This window comes from Ixodes scapularis, unplaced genomic scaffold, assembly GCF_016920785.2.
Source record: "Ixodes scapularis isolate PalLabHiFi unplaced genomic scaffold, ASM1692078v2 PGA_scaffold12__126_contigs__length_90152505, whole genome shotgun sequence".
Classification (NCBI taxonomy): Eukaryota; Metazoa; Arthropoda; class Arachnida; order Ixodida; family Ixodidae; genus Ixodes; species Ixodes scapularis.
Genome location: NW_024609838.1, coordinates 2,508,462 through 2,530,715, shown reverse-complemented (window position 1 = coordinate 2,530,715; position 22,254 = coordinate 2,508,462). Strand labels below are relative to the sequence as shown.

The 22,254-nt window shown below is 47.6% G+C and overlaps 1 protein-coding gene across 4 annotated transcripts in view; it reads left to right on the top strand.

The window, feature by feature from the left end:
- Window positions 1–22,254, top strand: part of LOC8032579 — a 196,692-nt gene that overhangs the window by 50,993 nt on the left and 123,445 nt on the right. For 2 of the 4 annotated variants that reach the window (XM_042289370.1, XM_042289367.1), the window contains exon 2: window positions 21,422–21,473. The exons of the other annotated variants lie outside the window; for them this stretch is intronic. The gene's annotated coding sequence lies outside the window, so the exon portion shown is untranslated. The remainder of the gene's footprint in view (window positions 1–21,421; window positions 21,474–22,254) is intronic. 4 annotated transcript variants of the gene reach the window in all.

Sequence of the window (22,254 nt, the reverse complement as noted above, 5' to 3'; positions counted from 1 at the left end):
CGCTGACACATGTTGGCGTTACTGGTACGAAAACAAACGCAGAGCGCAAAGCGGCAGCGTAGAATGTCAGCCGTGCCGACACAGTGGCAGATATGATCGGGACACCAAATTTCTCGCGTCGTACGGCACGGCTCCATCGTTGTCGCTGTCCCACAAAACATCGACGAGGTGAAAAACTGTGAAACTTTGTCTCCACGAGATACGACGCATAACTATTGCACAGGCAGCACTTCATGCTGTGAACCTAGCGCAACAGCACCACTCCGACTTCAACGTGTACCAACGTACGCGGCGTGGTTTCGGTTTCGTTTTCTGTGGGGTGCTCACTGCCTACCTTCGGTACCGGCCGCGCGGCGGCGCGCCAGTCGCGTCGCACGGAGTGGATGGGGAGCAATGGGCACGAAAGGTTTTCAGCTATTTATACATGAGGAGTGTAGACACAAAGTGGAGACAGCGCACTAGGAAATTAAGAGGAAGGTTTTTGGGCTATAGCGAAGATACGGAAGAGCAAGTCTCAGTTAAGAAGAAAGTTAAGGCCACAGAAAGAGATCGGTGGCTAGAGGGAATGCAGACAAAGACTGCTCTGGAAAGCTATAGATTAAACAAAAGAGTTATTGCCAAAGAAAGCATTTATGACAATTCTAGGGGAAGCTCATTGCTGTTTGAGGCAAGAACGGGTGTTCTGCGAACCAGAACATACAGAGTGAAGTACCAGGAAATTGATACAGTGTGCACTGCTTGTGGAGAGGAGGACGAGACGGCTGAGCACTTGATACTCTACTGTAAAGGGCTTCACCCTATGCCTACCGAAGACAACATAGATTTAATAAAGTCATTGGGTTTTAGAGACAGCGAAGGGAGAGTGGATTTCAAGACTGTAGAGATTACCAAGCAAAGATTAAGTGAATGGTGGCAGAAATCGAGAGAAAACTAGGTATTTTCTTAATCACTGATGGCAAGGGGGTTTCATAGCCTCACTTTCTTTGCACTGCGGAGTGAATATAGATTTCACATTTCAATATCCTAAGCTTAAATGGTAAAACAAAATGGCTAGGTGGCGTAAGCTACCGCCCGATCCAAAGGGCTCAGCCGTATTCATCCATCCATCCATCCATCCACGGAGTGTATAGGGTGTTTTTTTTTTTTTTTACGTTTTTTTTGAAGATTTAAAGTTTTTTTTTTTTTTTTTTTTTTTTTTTTTTTTTTAAAGAGTGTGGCTAGCTTTGCGCCTGCTTCACGAGTGGTAACTTTGCCGCGCCCCCAAGTTTCCCACGAGCTTCAAGTCGTTCTAAAGATAGTTGATTTAGTGGTTTTCTATCACGCTCAGTAAGTTTCTAATTGGAACCATATGTCTATTTTCACTAATTAAAAAGTTAATTAACTAACTTTAATTAATTAGCCGACTTATACCAAACATTAGCCGTCCACATAATGCGTCCCCATAATGTCCCCCTGTCCGTGTAACTCACCTGCACAAACCGCAGAAATGTAACTTTCACGGCCTTTTTCTTTTTTTTTAACAAATCTTTAAAGTTTTAAGAAAAAAAGAAACAACAACATATATTTATATACATATCCGTTTTCACCTCATGAAACATGGTGAAAAAAAAAAAAAAAAAAAGGTTGCGGCACTTAGCGGAGCGCTACTAATTTCCCCTTTTATGTGCAGAGTTAAGATCAATGTAGGTGCATTTTCCATTAGATATATGTTATCTTATCAGGCTGTGCACGTTTCAAACGCAAAAAGCATCTTCTTCCGATAACCAAATCTCGTGTAAGAACTTTTTCGCGTGTGCGCAAGTAGAGGGTAAAATAAACACCGTAGCTAAAAAGAAAAATGCTCATCGCATTAAAAAAAAAAATATGTATTGGATTGGGAAATTTTAGAGGCCACTTGGGACTGGAGATCCCCGTTATCGTGGCCAAGATTTGAAGACTTTATCATTTATTAACGACCTGGCACGTGGTCTGGATCCATAGCCCAAGGATACTGAGGAATACAAAAACCAAAATAACTTTGAAAACTTGCATATCAAAGCATGCAAAATAATAATAATAATAATAATAATAATAAAACGCTTGACTCAATATATAATATTTACAAAGACAAAAAGTAATGCACAATTTGATTACACCCTCTCTATTTAAAGGCACGTTTCATTGGATGTAAGCTTTGAACGCGATTCTTTGTGAATACTAGTGCCACTAAATAAGCTACGCTTCAGAGTAACGACACTTGGTCATATCGTGTCTTTCATGGTTTCCAGTTATTTGAAGCTTTATCTAAAATCACAGGGTATGCTTTTCCGCCCTCCTCAAACGTTTAAATGGTTCGCGACAAAGCAAAGCAATATTCGTGAGCTTCCTCGCACCGAATCTAATGCTGAGGTAGTCGCACTTTTGAATCATGAATGCCGATACTCTAGCGCAGCTCATTTAGTGGCTCTAGTGAATACCAAGCAGTGAGGTTACTTTTCCATCGCATGACACGTGGAACTTGATTATCTAAGCGCTCCACTTTTGGATGAGTGCAGTAATGTTGGAGTAGCGAATTGCCGAACCGATTCGAGCGCTTCATATTGGCGTGCCCGACAGGAACACTCCACGAGCGTTAAACCCCACGAACAAAAAGGTTTTTTTTTTTTTACAGGACTTTTGGGGGAACTTGTGGAGTCGTCCCGTTGATAAGCTATCGGAGCGACTGATCCCGATCAATTTGTCAAATCAGCGTGACTCGGCACCCAACCAACACTGAATCACGTGGTCCCTGTCCATGTGCAATACTGCGTGAGACACACAGTGAGAGATTAGGCCCGTTGGGATGACTGTTCTCGATGCCATAGACGGCTCAGTGGCGCCTCGAGCCGGACGGCCGTCCCAATCCAAGCAATGGAGGTGAGGGTTACGCTAAGCAAACCAACGTTTCATGAAACTAAACACTTCCAGCACCCCCCTCCGAAAAAAAAAAAAAAAAAAAGACGTCATATTGCAGTAATTGTGTGTGCTCCGCTTGGGGGGTTGAGCTGAGAATCGTAGCGCTCTCAAATTGTTGACGCCGAGTACTGCGGGAAGCGAACGGCGTTCTTGCAGGAGACGGGACGGGCGCGGCGTCCTGAGACGGCGATTCGTCGCGGATGCGCCGATGGACTTGGTCGTGGTCAGGGGTCGTGGTAGACGTCGCGTCGTCTGCTTACTCGCGGCCGCGTTGAAATTGCGATCTCACTATAAAAGTAGCTTGATAGGCCATAATAGGCAAAATGTAAATGCAAAAGAAAGGTCCTGCGAGCTATCATCATCATGGGGTTCGGAGCCGCCATACTGCAGGGTTTTTGCCATCTTCCATCTGCATACAACTCGGTTTTCATGATATTCGGCCAACGGATTTGCCGACGCAATGGGTCAGCCCGGTGAACGGTCTTTATCGAAGGCCGCTGTGTGAAAGGTTCGGACTGGCAGGACGTGGTCATATTCCAGACCTATACGACTCCCACTTTGCCGGGACCATTGTCTCTCGGGCGTAACTCGGCTCCCGTGAACCCCCGAATATGGCGGAAACGGGATGATTGATCTGCACTGGATGGCGCCTCTTCTTGCGTATACGGTCTATTACACGTATCTAAGGAGCACACACAATGCCGGGAGGCTCAAGAAGACTCAGCTCTCCCTATACCTTCGGTGCAACGTCTGCATTTCGCGAGCGCAATGCGTATGCAATCGCGCACGTGACCCCTCTCCGCCAATGAGGAGTTGGCGGCGAAAAGGCAGGGGATACTCTGGAGTTGTGCCATTCAGTTGCTTTTCGCCCCTGAAGTACCCAGTGACCTCAGTGGTCATGTTTCGCGTCACGTGACCCGAAAACGGGACGTCGAAATCGCTTCGATGTCGTGTTCCGAATACCGAGTATCTTCCATCGATAAAGTTTCTGCGTTTAGGCCTATCGAAGACGGGGCCGTTATTGGCCGTTATATGCATATGCGCTTGACAGGGTGCTCGCGCAATACCGCATAGACAACGATGACGTTATCCACAGGGCCTTGCCTGTGGTACTGGTTCACGCGTACTTAACGCGCATAGCTGGAAGATTAGGGGGGGGGGGGGGGCAAGAAAGTTTTGAAGGTGGAGGGGGTGAAACGGGGTTGCTTTGTCATTTTCGTCGTCGGTCTCCACGGGAGAGAGGGACAGTAGATTGGTTTCGCGGCCTGCTTGCTGCCGCGTGGCGGCCAGGTCGGTTCGTGTTCCATTGGGAGCACTGGGGCGCGGGTGCGGATCAGCTGTGCGTGAGCGCGTGCTGCAATGCACGTATGCTCGAGCCGCATTTCTCTCCCGCCGGTCATTCAGCGAACGCGTGCGCCGCTAGCACGGTTGCAAACGGGGCACGCGGTCGCCCGCCGCCGTGTCTCTTGCCCGGATGGGCAAGCAAGTGCGCTTGTGGGGCACACGCAGTCACCTACAATACTACCGCACGTGCTTGCAGGCAGGGGGGCGCCAGCCGGAACGCCAGGGTTGCAATCAACCCCTTTGACTATCGCAGCAAGGAGAATATGCTCGCGTAAAATGACCTATAATCGCCGGATCACGGGAAAGTGGCGCCGTTACCTTTCCTGCCTGCTAGCCGGACACAAACAGAAACAGGCAACCAAAACTTATCAAGGTCGTTGGCTAATAGGTTTCCGCTGCCGTGGCTGTCGCCATTTCGGTCCACTCGCATCTTCGAAGCTTCGAGAGAGCCGTTCTAAACCAGCGCACCAAGATCACCATGGAGCGTCATCGTACTGAAGGCGTTCCTCGCCAATATAAGCGTCTTTGGCACTGTGTATGCAATCCACTTATTGGTCATGCCCATCTCCACGAATCTCTTACAATATAATTGTTCTTCTTGCGTATTTTGAACCAGTAAGCTTATTTTTCAGGGCCTCCAAGCACCGACACCGCATGTGGTGTCGGTAGGAAGATGTACGCTTGTTTCACCTGTGTGTGGATAGCAAAATCTCGGTGTATACAAAAAACGTCGCTATACACGAACTCATCTCTGTTACGTCACGGCGCGGTGGTGGCGCGTCGGTCGCATTTCCGGTCTGGGGCTGTGGGCAGAAGTCCCCATGGCAGACGTGTATTCCTGCGTTGTTTTGAAAGGAACGAGACAAAAACCTGCCTTCTCGTCAAAACGCCGCGACTGGGGCCGTACCAAAAGTGTCGAGAAAGGTTTGAAGGCCAGTTCTCACGTGCTCGGTTCGTCCGAGAATATGGATATGTGCCGTGAAAAGGGAAAAGCAGACGCCGTCGGACAACGATTGCTTGGGTGGGAAGCACTTTGGGTTGAATTCACGGATAGCTGTGATCATCAGATTTATTTGTTTTGTTCCAACATGAGCGCCAAAAAACCGTCAAGTTGTGCGGACCACCTGCGGACTACGTTCAGTGCGTCTTCAAGTTCAAACGGCCGCCTGATCGTTCGAACTGTCGTCTGCTCTTTCAGACGTGTCTGCTTGTCGTCTGCTCTCTCAGACGACGCCGGCCCGTAGACAGATTCTTGGCCCGGTACTTGCGACAAGAAGTAATGCACGCCTCAAAAGATCTAAATTTGAAGGTTGGTGAGCAGGCTCGATGTAAACAGTAGATACAAGCAGATGTTGATCATTGCTACCAGTGAAGATCACCGACTTGCTAGGCCTGATTCGCATAGTCCGATTCTGCTTTAGATTTTCAGTATCGACGTCGACCATTTCAGCTTCGGTTCACGCTTTTGCAGCCCGAGCGACGTTGCGACTGAAAATAGCGAGCGAAATCTCATCATGCGAATCAGGCTTTAGCGTACATTCTGCGGCGTCCACGCGGAATGAATCGCCGCATGTCAGATTATTGACGCGAAGTTTTGCGGTGTAACGAGCCTCGTTAATTTCGCTGACGCCGCTCAAGATAGTCAGACATCGCCAGGAAGACGTAGGACCAACAATTCGAACGCGAAAAAGGACAGGGGGACTCACACAGACGCCGATAACATCGCATCTCAATGGTTTGTTTATGTGCGACGGCGAGCGCCTTGCCCACACCCCCATCGCGCATGCGCGGCGCCGGTGGCGTCCGCTAGAGGCGTTCCGGGGGCTCCGGTTTGTTTGTAAACATGAGTTGGTGTATAGACCCTTTTGCCGTTTTACAAACACGAACCGTTGCTTGCGTCCCCAGCGACTTCCAATCGACCCGTTTTTGCAAGAAGCCTGTCGAGCTTGCTCGTGTCACCAGTGCTACAAAACATAACTGATACACGGACAGCAATGTCGGAGATTTAGCGAGGGCTGTATACGGCTTAATGTCCTGGAGGAGACAAGTTTGTTTATATGAATATTATAATTTTTGTTCTTGTTTTTTTAGAGATGTCGCGTTTTTTTCCCGTTTGTTTTGAAGGATTGGTGGTTAGATGCTTTATCTTTATCTTTATTCGGACGTCAAAGACTGGAGCACCGCCTGGTGGCGTTTGCAAAGGAAAGGGTCTATAAAGCTATGCTCGTCGCCAGCTAATTTAGATTGGCTCGCCAAGACCGGAGAGGTCGAGGAGAAATTGCTCACTTCGTGAACCAAGATGGCGACCGTACGCGGTGAGCTTGGCGCTACTTTCCCAGATCCAGTGACTTTAAAATACCACCCCTGGGGACGTGTTTTCAAAATTATAGTCCAGTTTGTGAGTGAGCAGTTAGCGTACGAAATCCGAAATATAGAAAGTAGAGTTTCGGGCTCGAAAAGCGAAAACCGTCTCGCCAGAAAATATGACCAAGAAAACACCGACACTTTTCTTTTAAGGTATCTCTGGTTACTCAAAACAGTTTTCGTTGTTTGTATTTTAGTTGTTTTTTTTTTTTTTTGGTTTCCTAGCTTTTCCAAAAGAGCGCGTGCTTGTCTCGGTGAAAACTGATGGTATTGATAATTGCTAGATCTTGGTTAGCGTATCTTCTACCCTCATATATTATGCGTTAAAATGCGTGAGCCGTTTCGGAAGCAACTGTGACGATGCGCGCGACGTTGCGACTAAAACAATTTGCAACGCTTAGGAAAAAAAAAAAAAAAAAAGCTGATTAGCAAGTCGATGTTTGCAGTCAGTGAACACCAAACGAACACTCGTTTATGTCTCACCATCAATAAACGCTTATCTCCCTATATAGCTCTTTAGACAACATCATCACATTATCAAAAATAGTACAGGTACGCAAAAAAAAAAGAAAAAAAAAGAAGGAAGCTCTGTATTTGTTAGCATTTGAGCCAGCGCGCCGGGGAAGCCATGGGAGCGCCGTGCTCATACTGGAACGATTAGTGGGTAAACGCAACGGTGCCTTTGTTTTTAGTCACTCTCCGAACGCCCAACACCGGCGTTCGAACCCATTCAATGGGTATATATATATAACAACTGCTACAATAATAAAACAAAAAAAGTTGCGCGTTTTTGTCTGCTTTTCCTCCCACAATTTCTACCCGTATAGTCCTAGATTCATCCAAGATGGCTGAACGACAACTCAGCCATCTTGGTGCCTAAAATCATGGTTGCCAGCTATCTGAGGCAGAAATTCCGCTTTTCTATCTCAATTTAATTCATTGTTTTATTTGCTTCTCTTCAAAAAGTGTGAAAAATCGGTAACACACAAAAAAAAAAAAAAAATGAAACGATATTGTTTGAGCATTTGGACACCCTATACTTAAAACCCCATTCACACGATCAAAAAGGTCCCACGTTAGAGGTATTTTTGTGCCGGTCGTGAGAATGGGGTATATTACTCAAGAAGTCACATTTTCAAATCGTGACTGTCAACCGATTGCGCCCGCTCTGCGCTAACCACGTGCACCAAAATGGCGGCGCCCGCTAGATAATCGGTGAATGAGGTGGCGATACTCTTTGCGTGGCTTATGTAGGGCATAGTTTCTTCGAAGACTCAAACGCGGAGGCTTATTCGCCAAAGTCCACGCAATCGGACCCGCGCCCTTCGGCCTGAAAGCGTTTGATCGGAATTGCCTCGATGACTCCGCGGTGCGGACAAATCGGCTCAGAGTCCTGAGCCTTGGTCGGCAAAGTGCCAAAGTGCTTTCACCCCATTCCCCCCCCCCCCCCCCCCCCCCCCTTGTTTTGGTCTGGGTGAGCTGGCGTGCATCACTGCTGCGTGATGCACACGCTAAAAGACCTCATTGCTAGCAGTCATACTGCATTGGCCAAATTTCTCGAAAAAAAGACGCAGGGCTCAGTTACTTCAAAAATAACGTACACTTTTTTTTTTTTTTTTTTGCAACGGCAGTTTAGTTACACAGAACTCCTGTGATGAAGCACTGAAATGCAAAGATTGCCCGACGAATTCTGCCTCTAGTGCGAGAAAAAAAAAAAGAAAGAAATCGGCAGTTCTTTCTGCTGTGTACCTCCTTCGTAAATCGGACGGGGCTTTGGGAAAAGTGGAATTTGGTGGCGCGGGCTTCTCTCCCTTTGCCCTCCTCCTGCTCGGGCCGTATTCGCGCTTTTTGGTCTCGCTTTTGCCTTTGTTTACTTTCTGTCGCCTGGTTTCTTGGCCGCCTGCCTAGGCTTCGCAAGTGGGCTAGGTTTCTCTGCCGTGCTGGCTTTCTCCGCCGTCTCTGGGTCAACCGTCTCGGAGTTTGGCGTCCCGTTCTGTTTGTTGTTGCTGTTCCGTTTCAAAGATGATGACCTCGTGATTTCTCGCCCCCCTCTCTTCGCTTCTTACCCTCTTCCGCCGACTTTCTCTCTTTGTTCTGCGCTCGTCCCAGCTGTTGTGCAACAGGTCGAGCGCCTGCTATGGGCTGCGCCCGCCTGGCACGCACGATTCGCGCACGCGTTTCAGAGCAGCTTTGATCTAGTAACATTGTTTGCCAGTACGGCCACCGGACTGCGGCCATTTTTGATACTGGTGCATTTGTGCGCACTGCGCTGCGCAGTTATACTCTGTGCACCCTTCGATTGAGACTGCAACCAAAGCTATACACAGGCGCGAGCTACGTTACGTTACGTGTCACTAACGTTACCTTACGTATCAGCAGGACATCCGTGCTTCGAATGTCGCGCACAAAGTTGCTCCTTAAACTGCAGTTTAAGGTTGCCACCCTTCGTGGTTGCCACGCTTCGTAGGAAGCACAGATATCTATAGGTGACTTTCGTCGTTAGCAGACAGGCGTAAGCTCCCGTAACGTCGGGTAACGTAAGAAAACGAGACTGTGTGAACTAAGGTCACACTATCCTGGGAACGTATGGCGCCATTGCCTTTGCTGTCTGCTAGCCGTACAGAAAAGGATGCTACCATACGGACGGCCAAACCTCGCAAGGTGATTGGCTGGCCGGTCTCGGTTGCCATGGCAATCGCCATTTTGGTCCGTTCGAATCGCCGTAGCTTCGAAAAAGGGTCGTTCTGAACCGGTTACACCAAGATCGCCATGGAACATCAGATATCGACACCGAAAGCGTTCCTCGCCAATATAAGCGTCTTCGGCGCTGTGCACGCGATCCACTTGTCGATCGTGCTTATCTCCACGCAAAACGGTATTGTTGTTCTCGCGTATTTAAAAAAAAAAAAAAAAAAAAAAAAAAAAAAAAGTTTTTTTTTTTTGTTATGCCTTTAAAGCACCGCGGTGCCGCATGTGGTGTCGGTGCGAAGAGACGCGCGTTTGTTTCGCCGGTCTGTGAATAGCGAAGTCTCGGTGTCCAAAGGAACGTCTCTGTATAACGCTATATCCGTCACCGGCGAATTTTGATCGGCTCACCGAGGATGGAGGAAGGGAGATAACTGTTGATTCCACCAACCGAAATGGCGACTGTATACGCGTCGTTGTGCTTGGCGCTACTTTTCCAGGGTCCGGTAGCATTGGCGTGAAGCAGCCTAATTATAGCGTGAATTTCACGTGCATCGCAGCTTAGAGCACGTGGATCGAAAGCTTCCAGCCTGGGCATGCGCAGTGCGATGTTCCAGGCTGCTTGGAAAGTCCAGCGCAATAAAACCCTCTACTCTTAAAAAAATGAAATGTGAAATTTTGTTGAGTTTGACGAAATCATCGCCCGTAGAATACAATTTTCGGTCGGGAAATCGCAGTTCAATGACTTTTGTACCGAGCGCGACTTCCGAGGATGGCTCTACTCTATACGAGAATGATGGCATCAGGTCACATGACTGATGAATGACGTCATATGGTTTCCGTGTTTTTCGGGGGCTTATGTATATTGCAAATTACGAGATGTATTATTTTTTTCACACTTTCTTAGATTTGGTGTTTTTCAGGGCCCCTTCTCGATGTCGGCAAGAAATCTACATTTATCCGCATACTAGTTGAAAAAAAAAAAAAAACATTACAAGACCACGGCGGTGGGTTTTTCTAAACTCCCAAGGAATACACGCTCGACCCGAATAGTTTGAAAACGACCCGATACTGATAAGAGTAGGAAACGACTCACGCGACAATCAAGTAAAATCCCTCTAAAAAAAAAAAAAGAAAAAAAAAGAAAGTTGCAACCCCAGGGACAGTTTGGTGCCGACTATTTTTCCGGGTCAACAAGAAATAAAGCCGTATGTAAAACATATCTATATTCCGTGAAGCTGGGGCATTCTTCTCTTTCAACAAGGGCTCCTAATCTGGGTATTCCCCTATTCCGAGAAAACGGGCTCGGGGACTGTCCTTTTGGGCTGTTTGTAGAAAAAACTTAACTTAAATTCAAGATATTTTTGTATTAAAAATATGGTGTTGGGGGGGGGGGGGGGGGAGAGAATTATATGAGTGTCGTTTTCACTACTCGTTTATCAGGCTGGGTGGTGGACAGTAGATGAGGCATTAAATCTTTAAATTAATTTTAATTATTAATTTTAGGGGCAACGCTGTCATTGCAGTGTTGACGGAGGTTAAAAAGACACCCACATTACCTTTTGCGTTTTCTTTTCTTTTGTGCGATTAAAGTTTTGCGCGCGCAAAAAAAAAAGCTCCGCAAGTCCTGCTCACATTGACGCTCGTGTTGAAACGTAGTCGTTTCAGCACGTCGCCCCTTCTGTGGTCCGCGCACTCATCAAGGACGCGCCTCCGAGGTAGTGACACGGCATCATTGAAACGACTACGTCACTCTTCCAGGTGACATTGTGGGCAGGGCTTGCAGCGCTCTTGTTTCACCCTGTTTTTAAATCGCGGGCCGAAACTCTAAAATTGATCGATTAACATCTAAAAAAAAAAGTTTTTTTTTTTGTAATTTTTTTTTTTTTTTTAGAATTTGTTTGGCCTTTGATTGTTGATTGCCGTCAATACTGCATTCGCATCAGGACCCCGAAACACGTTCATTCGGAAATTAATTAACATATTCTGCTTAATTAGCCAACCTACCGGGACAATGATCTCGTCTCATCTAATATCTGCGGAGCCTGATACATACACGCTAAAGACGACACTAGTCCACCTCTCACCCCCTTTCAAGAATAAATGTGTTCAATTTAAAATCAAATGCCCCGTATATTGAAAAGAAGGAACACTTTTCATAGGTCACGTGACTAATGACGTCACCAGCCACGTGATCGTTATTTCCGTAACGCTTTCGCGTCTTCAGTTTCCATCGAGTTACCCTCGAAAAAGAAATGAAACGAAATAGCGTAGCACATTTTATTTCGGAATTCTCTAATGCACGCACTGCAGTATATGTAAGGAGCTATCGTTTAAATTTCTTTAGAAAACATTGTACAAGTTTCGGTACGTGAAGAAGAAGAAAGTTTCGTCTCTTAATTTCCCCGCTAAGTTTAGCGGGGGAATTCTCAAAATACCTTTCTGGTATGAAGTGGGTCCGTCAAAAAGCGTTCCCTGCTTTCAAAGTACCATTGTCTGGCCGTAATCGGTAAAGGTTGGTTCAGACACGTATACGGTCGACTGCGTCAACAGTGCTTGCGTCGAGCTGTTGCTATGGCGACCCTTACGGCGAGCCAATTGGGAAGGGGGGGGGGGGGGGGGGGGGAGGGTGGTTGCTTGCTCTGCTCAGCGAAACGCGGCGCAATGCGGTTGACGCAACTGTGGTCTGCGAACGAGCCTTTAAAGTTTAGTAAAAAAGCGGGACAGTTCTCTCCCACAAATCTCTCTGCTTTCCACCATTACTGATGTCCTCCTCTCCAGCGCTCGCTCAAAGTTCGCTCCGCCAAAGCGGCAAGAGTGGAGGGCCTCGTGGGGAGGGGGAGGGGGGAGGGAGGAGGGAGGGAGAAAGGGAGGGAGCGAGCCAGTACTGCTATATTCTTAATCTGCACGAGGCCACAGGTATGGGGAGTATTCGCTGGCGGTCATAGCTGTGTGCGCAAATGCTGAGCGCGTGCGGATGACAAGCTTCTACAGTTCTTTTGCAACCTGCATTCCGCACCATCAAGAGTGCCGGTCTTAGCAGCCTATTCATGTGAGATCGTTCTGAGCATGCGCTCTACACAGCACTCTCCTCAAATATGGCGTCCAGTGACTGGCGGCCGCGTTCCGGTGCCTTTTGTCCACGACCGTGCGGCGCCGCGAAACGCGGTACTGTATAGTTATATAGCTGTGGTTGAGCGTGACTCGGCGTCAAAAGTCGACGTTGGCGCAACTCGCAGAGGCGTTCTCCTCCGCGGAGCAATTGGGTTAGGCCTCCGCGGACAGCCAAGTGCGGCGCGGCTTGTTTTCGCTTGTCGTCGCGGTTGGTTGACATTGTTTGCCCGCGTTTGACACCCGGGGGGTCTGCGGGTTGCGTCGGCGGCGGTACGCCTCGACGCGTCCACGTTGAACGCTTTGCGTCGGCTTTCTCGCCTCTCGTGACAGCTCGGAGGAGACAGCTCAGTGGGCTGACCGCTCTTGTTCAGTAGGCGACGGACAGAGACAGGTTCCCCAGCCCCCGTGCCCGATTCTACGGGCTGCTCTATATTTGGGAGGAAATTGAACTACCGAGGGGTCCTTTGTTGCCCTTCTTTTTAGCACACACTTGCGGTTGCCTACGACCTATTGAGGCAAAGCTCGTCTTTTAAACCTTTTGTGAGGTTTAGTACATCGTTCCGACACCTCCGATGGCGATACCCGAGAACGATTTCGATGTATGAACAAAGGCGTCGGCGGAGTATCGTTATCGGAGTACCGGAACGATCTACTAAAACTACATAATGGTGAGTTTTCGTCGGTCGTTTATCGCTGCCCTGCCAAGCTCTCCGCAGCCATGCCACGATACCCGAAACTCTACAGTCAAGGTCATCGGCGCGCAGGAGCAGTAGCGGCTTCTTCGTTGCGGAGGGGTTAGCGGAGGGGAAAACGCGGTCTACGAAAACTCCCCAGTGCAAAAGGGTCACCCTTTTCCCCCATTTTTAATGCGAAAGCGTTACCTGTCTCATGGAGCTAGCTGACGTCATCAGTGTGAAGCGCGAAAGCGGCTCCTAGTTTCCGCGATCCCAATAGCAGCGATTGGTTCCATTGGCTGGCGCGCGTCGACGGGGCTCCCATTGGCCGCTGCGCCATGGCCTCCGAGGTCCCGAAGCGCACGCGCGCTCGTGCGCAGCAGACGACAAAGGGAGCGGACGAGCGGCTTGCAAGCTTTCGCAGTCACAACTCAGAAGAAATGCTTCGATGTACCTCGAGCTTTTTTTCCAACCTCTTCCGCTTGGCGCTCCTTTCACTAAATGGACAGAAGTGCCACCGGAGATTGACACTCAAGCGCGCTCTTCGTCCTCCGAGGTCGAAGTCCTCATCAGAAAAACATACAAGATAGCGCTCGGGCTTCCGCAGAACGCCCCTACTGCAAAACTAGAACAAATGGGGGTGCACAACACCTTCCAGGAACACAAGGAAGCCCTACTGATGGCACAACGAAGCAGACTAAAGAAGAGCGGGACTGGCAGACAGCTTATACAAAAGCTCGGGTACGGCGACTGTACGGAAGTTATCCAAAATTCCAGGGAACTGGGCGCCGGAGTCAAGGGAACCTACTTAGTTAGGCCCATACCGAAGCACATGAACCCCATCATGCACCGGGGAAGAAGAAGAGCAAGAGCGCAATACTATGAGCGTGAAGGCAAAGACAACGAGACATTCGTATACGTGGACGCAGGGGACTACCGCCGGGATGCCAAGGTAGCTGTGGCATTGGACCACGCATACGACGAGATATCCAGCTGCTCCATCAAGAACGCCAGCATGGAGGGGGCGGAAGAACACGCCATCGCCCTCGCCATGATCCACGGCTACAGGACAAAGAAATCCTACACGATCCTAACCGACTCACAAAATGCCTGCAGGAACTACCTGTGGGGTTTTATCAATAAGACATCTGCAGCAACCCTAGAACGCGCCTGGAAGGAAGGCGTGACCCACAAAATCATTTGGATCCCAGGGCATGAGGGATTGACCGGTAACCTGATCGCAGACGCCGTCGCTCGAGCATACACCAACCGAGCGGCGGAAGAAGCGAGCGGGCCAACGGAACCAGTACCTCAAACCTACAGCAGCGTACTCAACTACTACAAAGCGGGGAGAATGACTCTCCCACCCCCGCACCCCAAGCTCAGCAGAAACAAGGCCGTCAGGTGGCGACAGCTGCAGGCGGGAACCTTCCCCAGCTTGCTACGCTTCCACCACGTAAGCCCGGAATCATACTCGGACAGGTGTCCCTGGTGCCAAGCCAGGGCGACCCTCTACCACTCCACGTGGGAATGCACCCAAAACCCCACACTTCCTACGGTACAAGACAACAGTCGGCAGCAGTGGGAGGCCAAGCTAGCGTGCAGCGACCCGGAAAATCAGGAATTCCTGATTGAAAGGGCCTGCAAGGCGGCGGAAGCTAACGGCATCCTGGACTAGGAAAAAACGACCATTAGCTTTTTTTTTTTTTTTTTTTTTTTTTTAATTTAATAAACGTTTTCTGATCTGATCTGATCTGATCGTCCTCCGAAAATTTATCGGAGCGCGAGTGACTTCTTCGCAGCTCCATGACGTCACGTAAACAAACAAGGTGGCTGCGCTGCTGTTGAGACCGTCGAGACGAAAGACGTAGCCGGACCGCTGCCCCTTTTCAGTTGATTAGTGCTTAATCCGGCAGGTAAAAACGATTTGATTTGAAAGCCAAGACAGCAATTAGCGTTCCGAAAAAGGTTGTTCGGGAATCTCACCTGAAAAAGAAATTCATCTATGGAACGGTAGCGCGCCGATAGTACAGCGACGGAAAATTTGTCGAGATGAAGAGACATTCGGACTGCTCTGCCCCTTTTATAAAGCTTAGTCCAGCGAGTAAAGATACTTCGATTTGAAAGCCGAAACATCAGCGAGCATTGAAAAAAAGGTTTGTTTGTGCGCCTTGCCTGAAAACGAATTGGTCTATCGAACGAGCGTGTTGATAGCTCGGCGACAGAAAAGTTACGATGAAAAGACAGTCAGACCGCTGCCCTGCTTGGAATGCTTAGCCCAGCCGCAGCGAATTAAGATACTTAGATTAGAAAACCTAAACAACCATTTATAGTGTTGCGGGAAAGGTGTGTTCCTGCATGCAGCCTATAAACGAATTGATGTGCCATCGAACGACAGTATGCCGGTATCGGCGTAGCTTCCGTCTCGCTGTGAGACAGAACCGACGGAACCAGGGAATCTCTGACAAATTTGAGGGTTTTCCTGCGTCGACGAGCGGGTTCAAGAATGTTCAAATCGGAACCGCATGCATGGTCAATAAATAGATCGGCCAAGGTAACCTTCCACATATGTGCAATGTGCACGAAGCGAGTCTTCAAACCTTTCGGGAATATTAAAACGTTCGTAGAAACCTCATAACGTCTCCGTCTCTTTTGCTTTAGACTCTGCCGCTCCACACGGGCCTAATTACTTCGAAATATTTTCGGCTTCTGCCACCCGTATCTACGGTCAGAAGGAGCTCGTGTGGCCCGTCTCTAGTTTTTGGCCGTGTTCCCAAAACTTACTCGTTCTAACTCTCGGGTAAATGTAGTTATCGAAGACCTACCCGCGTCCAACGTTCCTCTATTTTTGTAGTCACGTGACATAATCCGCCAGGGTAACTCGGATCCATTCGAGTAGGTTTGGAGCGCAGCCTCGCTGTGTCGCGCTCCTGTACGATATGCGTCGGTTAGCTGCTGCGCTCGGAGTATGAAACTCGGAGCAGCGTCGGAGTAGGAGTAAAGGAGCGCCGACTAAACGCGCCCAACAACAACAACAAAGCATTCCCTGCCGCGTGCCGTTAGTAAATGTACCACTCTTCGCTCGAAGTGTTTCCCAACCGACCACTTCTGCATACAAATTGGTTGGTGCATGGGTTTAGTATGCTGCGTAAATTTCCGTAGATCTACGGCCGCAGCTGAAGACGCGTCCACGGGCTCCTGTCGCACGACGCTGTCGGGTGCGCAAAAGAGGAATGCCCGGCAGGGGCAAATGTGCAGCCCCCACGCCACGATCCATACGCGAAATTGCGTGCGAGGCTTCGCCGAGTGGCGCGCGAGAGTCGCGTGAACTGCCCGTGCCGCGGAGCACGCGAGCTCGGCCGCCGTCCAGAGCGAAGAGCGAACATTGTGGAATTGCGGCTGCCGGAGCGGCGTCTAGCGCCGCCGCAGCGAGACGCGAGCGCGTCGCGTTGAAGCGAGCAAACGAGCAAGTCAGCAGGGTAAGGAAGGGCGCGCGTGCGCACTGTGCGGCTCTCGGCAGCAGGCGGCGATCTGTGTGGCGTCACTTCCGTGACCAAGTTTTCGCGACATCAACCTTCCAACTTTGCACACCCTTCTAAACGCCGAAAAAGGCGTAGTTGTACGTCAAAAGAAAACAAAAGGTAGTGCCATGTAAGCTGAGGCAGAGCGGAGATAGAGAGAGAGAGAGAGAGAGAAACAAGTGACCTTGAAAACGTAGAAAAAAAAAAAAAATGAAGGGACTCCCGGTCGTTCCTCTCTGCCTTCTATTTCCGGGTTGGGCCGTCCCTCTTCTTTTTTGTTTGCGACACTTCCCGTGGCCTCCACTAAGGGTCAAGCGGCGCTGCGGTTGCTTTCCGGTCGATTTTTATCGGTTGACTGCTCTCGCTACGCGCTGACTGCGCCTGTACGGGTTTAGACGGGGGAAGCGATTTCATTAAAGGATTATTGAATCGTTTGCCTCGCCAGGCCTAATTGATTATTCCTGCTCACATCGTCACGAATACTAATAATAATAATAATAATAATAGTAGTAGTAGTAAATTTATTTACGCTGTGTTAGTTCAAAAGAGCAGAAGGCAGGTTCGTCTAAGCCAACAAGGGCTTGTGGGACTGGACCTAAAGGTTATCGTGATTCACAGGAGAGTTTCAGAAAGTAATAGAAAAAAAGACAAAAACACAAGGCAATACGAAAGCACCAGTTCAGAGTCACACTTCATCAAAAGTCAAATCTCAAAGGATCAAGTTCATGTCAAGCAAAGTATTAGAAAATGAACACGAAACTTGTACTGCACAGAAGCTAAAGTAGTTACTCGTATAGCAAGACGTTAGAGTGCGGCACTCACATACAAAATAAATGAGAACAATAATTGATAGACAAGATAGTTTCTGCGCGAAACGTAAAAAATGTACGAAAAAAAAAATGATCACTCAGTTTCTTCGTTGATAAATATATTGCGTAGTTCTTTTTTAAGTTTTTTTTTTTTTTTTGGAAGTAAGGTTCGAGAGACTTGGAGGTACCTCGTTGAATATGTGAGGGACATAAAATAAACGCATGTTTTTCCCATACCGTGTATAACATGTTGGAACGGCGTAGAGTGGAACTTTCCGCAACTGCCGCGTGGCGGGGTGAGGAGATTTAAAGTCGTCCTTCCAGTTGTAATTGAGCACTACCGTCTCTAGGAACAAAGATCGAAAGTTCGGCATTGATAAAGTTTGAAATAAATCTAAATTAGAAAAACTCATACCATAGCACATATTTCTCAAAATTCCTTTTAAAATACCGTTCACTTTTTTGTGCCATAGTCTCGAGCATTGGCCAAATACAGTTATGCCGTAGGGCAAATGTGTGTAGGCTAATGAATAAGCTATGCGCTTGCGCAAACCGAAGGGCATGAATGTTTTGATGTCATAGAGCAAACAGGAGACACTCCTAAGTTTAGCACAGATTTTAGTGAGATGCGAATTCCATGATAGATCAGAGTCAAAGAGAATGCCAAGATATTTCTGTGTCAGAATATGGAACTTTATCACTATGACACGGGAAACAATTAGATTTGTGTAAAAAAAGTGGAATATTTAGCGAAACAACTTTCAAAGGACTGTGGAAGCATACGAGCTTTGTTTTAGATACATTTATGGTAATCAGATTTTGATTGAACCAATCCACGAGCTCATTACAAGAATGTTGAAGCATCTCCATTGCTTTTGGGTATGAAAGATGACGAGTCAATACAAGGGTATCGTCAGCGTATTGGTATATCATACAGTTGGTAACTGCGCTAGCCATGTCATTAACATAGATGTTAAATAAGAGCGGCGAAAGTATGGGGCCTTGTGGAACGCCGGCTTTTAATGAGAGGTTGCTGCTATATGCACCATTTACAGCCACCAGTTGTGAACGCTCATGTAAGAAATCTTTTAGCAGTGATAAGAAAGGGCCCCGAAAACCCAAAGCTGAAAGCTTGTGCTGTAAAATTAGATGGTTAACTGTGTCAAAAGCCTTAGAAACGTCTAAAAAGCAGGCACAGGTAAACAAGTTGTGTTCGAAGCTGAAATTTAGCTCGTCAGATAGTGATTTTAGAAGTGGTTGCGTGCCTCGGCCAGCAATAAACCCGTTCCGATTTGGAGACATAAGCTCGTGTTTTTCAAGGAATGAAGACATTGCATTATACATAAATTTCTCTAGTATCTGGCCAAGGCATGGCAAAATGGATATCGGACGATAGTTCTCGACCCTATTTCTGTGCCTTCCCTTGAACAGGGGTTTGACGACGGCGATTTTTAACTCATTAGGTATGAAACCAGATTCAAGAATTGTATTGAATAGAAGAAGTGTGCTTTGAAGATAACGTAAATGTCTTCGTATGTCACTTAGTCGTATTCCATCGATTCCCGGAGACTTATTAGGTTTGAGGCTTAGTATTGTAGATTCTAAATCGCCTCCAGTCATCTGAGGAATAAAAGCAGAGGCAGAATCGGAGTAAGAAAGAGAACAAAAACTACTGTTCTGTTCGACTTTCCCTGAAAAAGTTGCGAAGAAATTATTAAAGATATTGGCAGTCACAAGTGAATCAGGTCCAAAAGCATCACCCAAAAGACTGTCGTGCACATGCGGTGAGATACCTCGCAATTCATTTAGCAGTGACCAAGTTTTAGCTGAGTTCTTTCGATGGGCTGAAAATAGTTTTTGAAAATAAGTAAAATAATAATAATAACAGGTGAATGTAAAACGTAAAGTAAACGTGGGATCGTTATATAGTTGCACCGATCTTCAGCAGAATTGAGGCCAGCACAGAGAAGAGCAGCATTCCAGAAAAGTTGGTTACGAGTCGAAGTCGCAATTCAGCTAAGAGTTTTGGTTCAGCTGGATGTTCAAGATTCCAGCCGAACCGAAGAATCCGCCAAAATGATGGGATAGTCAAGCAGCGGGCTGGCATTAGAGGTGTGCGCATCACATGCTTTCACTTTTTGTGGTATATAAAATCGGTTGAAACCTTTTTAACCGTACATTATTTGGTTTTGACGCACGCTAGAAACTTTTACTACCGAAAGCACCAGTGCGTGCTCCGCGTGAAGTCGCAGCCTCAGACTCTTAGCCTTATGGTCAGGTTATTTCGAAAGGCGCGTATAAACACTTGTAGGCGCGACCCGAAAATTCAACCAAATTGAAACTTCCAGCCGAATCGGAACGTTCAGCCGACGTGGAACTCCGGTCGAATTTCTGCTTCCAGTCGAAGTGAAAACTCCAGCCGAACTGACGATGCTTCAGCCGAATCCATCGTTACACCGGCTTGTATCGTCGCCCTGTCGCCTGCTGCGGTCGGCCAAAGCTCCAGTGTTATTGCTCCATAAAACAAAAACGGGGAACAAAAGCCGGTTTCTCTGCTGTATCCGGTTAGCTTTGAGTCTAATGACCTCCACTAAAGGTTGGAACGAAGTTTCTTTTTTTGTCCTTGTTTCTGGGATTTGTTTGTTTTTCTTTTGCTCCAAGTGTCCTCTGACCTTGAGACTCGTGCACACGTGGTTCCGAATCCATTTACTGGCTTTTGCAGAACTGCCGTTAACCGGCCTGGGCTATCGCGGCAATCTCTTCTGTGTCATTTATTTCCTTCATGCTCTATTCCGTAGGAAAAAAAAAAAAAAAAAAAAAAAAAGGAAAGAGCGCGGGAGGTCATTTACCTATTATCTGTTTCCCAGGTAGCTGGTTTCTGCTCGCATCCGAGGACATGTTGTCCACGCACTGGCGCGTGACTATGCGACCTGTTCGGGTATAATGCGCCGTTTTGCGGGAATTAATGAAGGCACGAGGCTCATGTGTGTCCCTTTGCAAACGTTCTGTTGCGTTCCCAGAACAAGTAACGGTGGACAAAAACCCCCCCTTTGCTAATTAGTTTTCGTTTCTAAATTGGGCGCTTCTTTTGAATGTTTCCGTAACGAGATTTAAAAGTCCCCGAGATAATGATGAACTTGAAACTGTTTTGTCCGTCCCGTTGCACACCGCGAGTGTTTTTGGAGGAAAGTGAGCCGTGTTTTTTCCCACCGCAAGGAAAATGAATGTCACGAATGAGAATCTAATGTACCATTTCATTAGTCAGTGTATCCACTTTGTCCAGAGCCAAACCTGACGCACTAACACCTGTGTTTTTTTTGTTTGTGTGTGCGCTTTGACACGACTGTTACGATAATTCGGGACATATCTCTGTCAAGGTCACTGCGATGATCCGCAGTGTCCCATTGTTAAGTCCTCGTCTCATGTGTGGGTTGTTTTGTATCTTTTCTATCCATCCGGTTCGAAATGTCTGCAACAAAGGAGTTTTTGTGTAGAGTGTGGTTGGGAAAAAGTTCCGTGGGTACTTAAAGGCTGTTTGAGAAATAAACCAGTTAGCTGAGTTTGAGACGTTCTCTGTGTCTGTTCCTTCTACTGAAAGTTCTTCCGATTTCTTCCACCGCAGTCTCAGGTGTAATACGACATGATTAGCTACCACCAGCTCGCCTGCACTCTCACCGTCTTTGCACTAATGGCGGCATTACCTAGGTTTTCCACACCAGAAAAAAAAATAAAATAAAAAAATAAGCGATGACAAAACAGTGATCGCGCAGACGAACTGGTGGAAGTTGATCATGATATAGTTTGAGACGTTTTCTGAGACGTTCTTTTCCCCTGTCTTTTTTTCTTCGACCAAGCTTCCAGCTTTTACCACAGTCTCGGGTATTCTACATCACAAATAAGCGAACGTTTTTGAAAATATATTGAGAACATAACGGTTAAACTAGATAATTTATAACCCATTTTGCCTCTTTTCTAGTGGCCGCCATGACCTCCGACTTGGTCAGTCCCAGGGCTTAAACAACATTGAGGCAAGTTCTTTCTGTTTTCATAGTTTTTCATAGTTTTGGCGACTAAAACACACACACACGCACAAAGAACACCTTGAATGTTTTTAGCTACCTGGCTATAAATCGAGATAACGTCCTCCAAAAATCACCGCGATTTAAAAAAAAAAAAAAAATTAAATAAGGTTATTTTTGGCATCGCGATGCGAACTGCGTTTAATTTCTTGCGCATAAGTTGGAAGCGAAAACTTGTGAGTTATTTTTGGTCGCGGACGATGTGTAGAATGTTGTTGTGCGAACGGTCAAGGCCTGATGCTATCTGCCCCGCTGTTGAATGCGTACGCCTCGCGCGATTAACTTGCCCTTGTTTACGTGTGGAGCGACCACGCGTTGCCTTTGGGAGTGTGAGCTATTCTCCACCATAACTAGCGAGCGACTTGTTTTTGTCTCGCCGGATGCGCATCTCATCGCGTCTTTTACCGGGTCGCAACGGTGCGGTGATGACGTCGGTTTCCCTGTCACTGTGACAGAAACACCTGTGGTTATGTTCTCGCTTCGTGTGTGTTTGGCTCATTGTGCTGATGCTTGTCGTCGCTGAGCCGCGACCCGCGTTTCATCGACGCTCTTACGACGTGCGGCAGCCAAGACACGGTATGGTGTGAACAGGATTTATTATCTACTTCGGGTGCAGAACAAACGGAAGAGATAACGATGATAACTACACTGGCAGACGACTACAAAGTACATACTATCATCGTTCGACGATGCGCAGCTTCCGATGGTATACGACAGACGCCATCGGAGA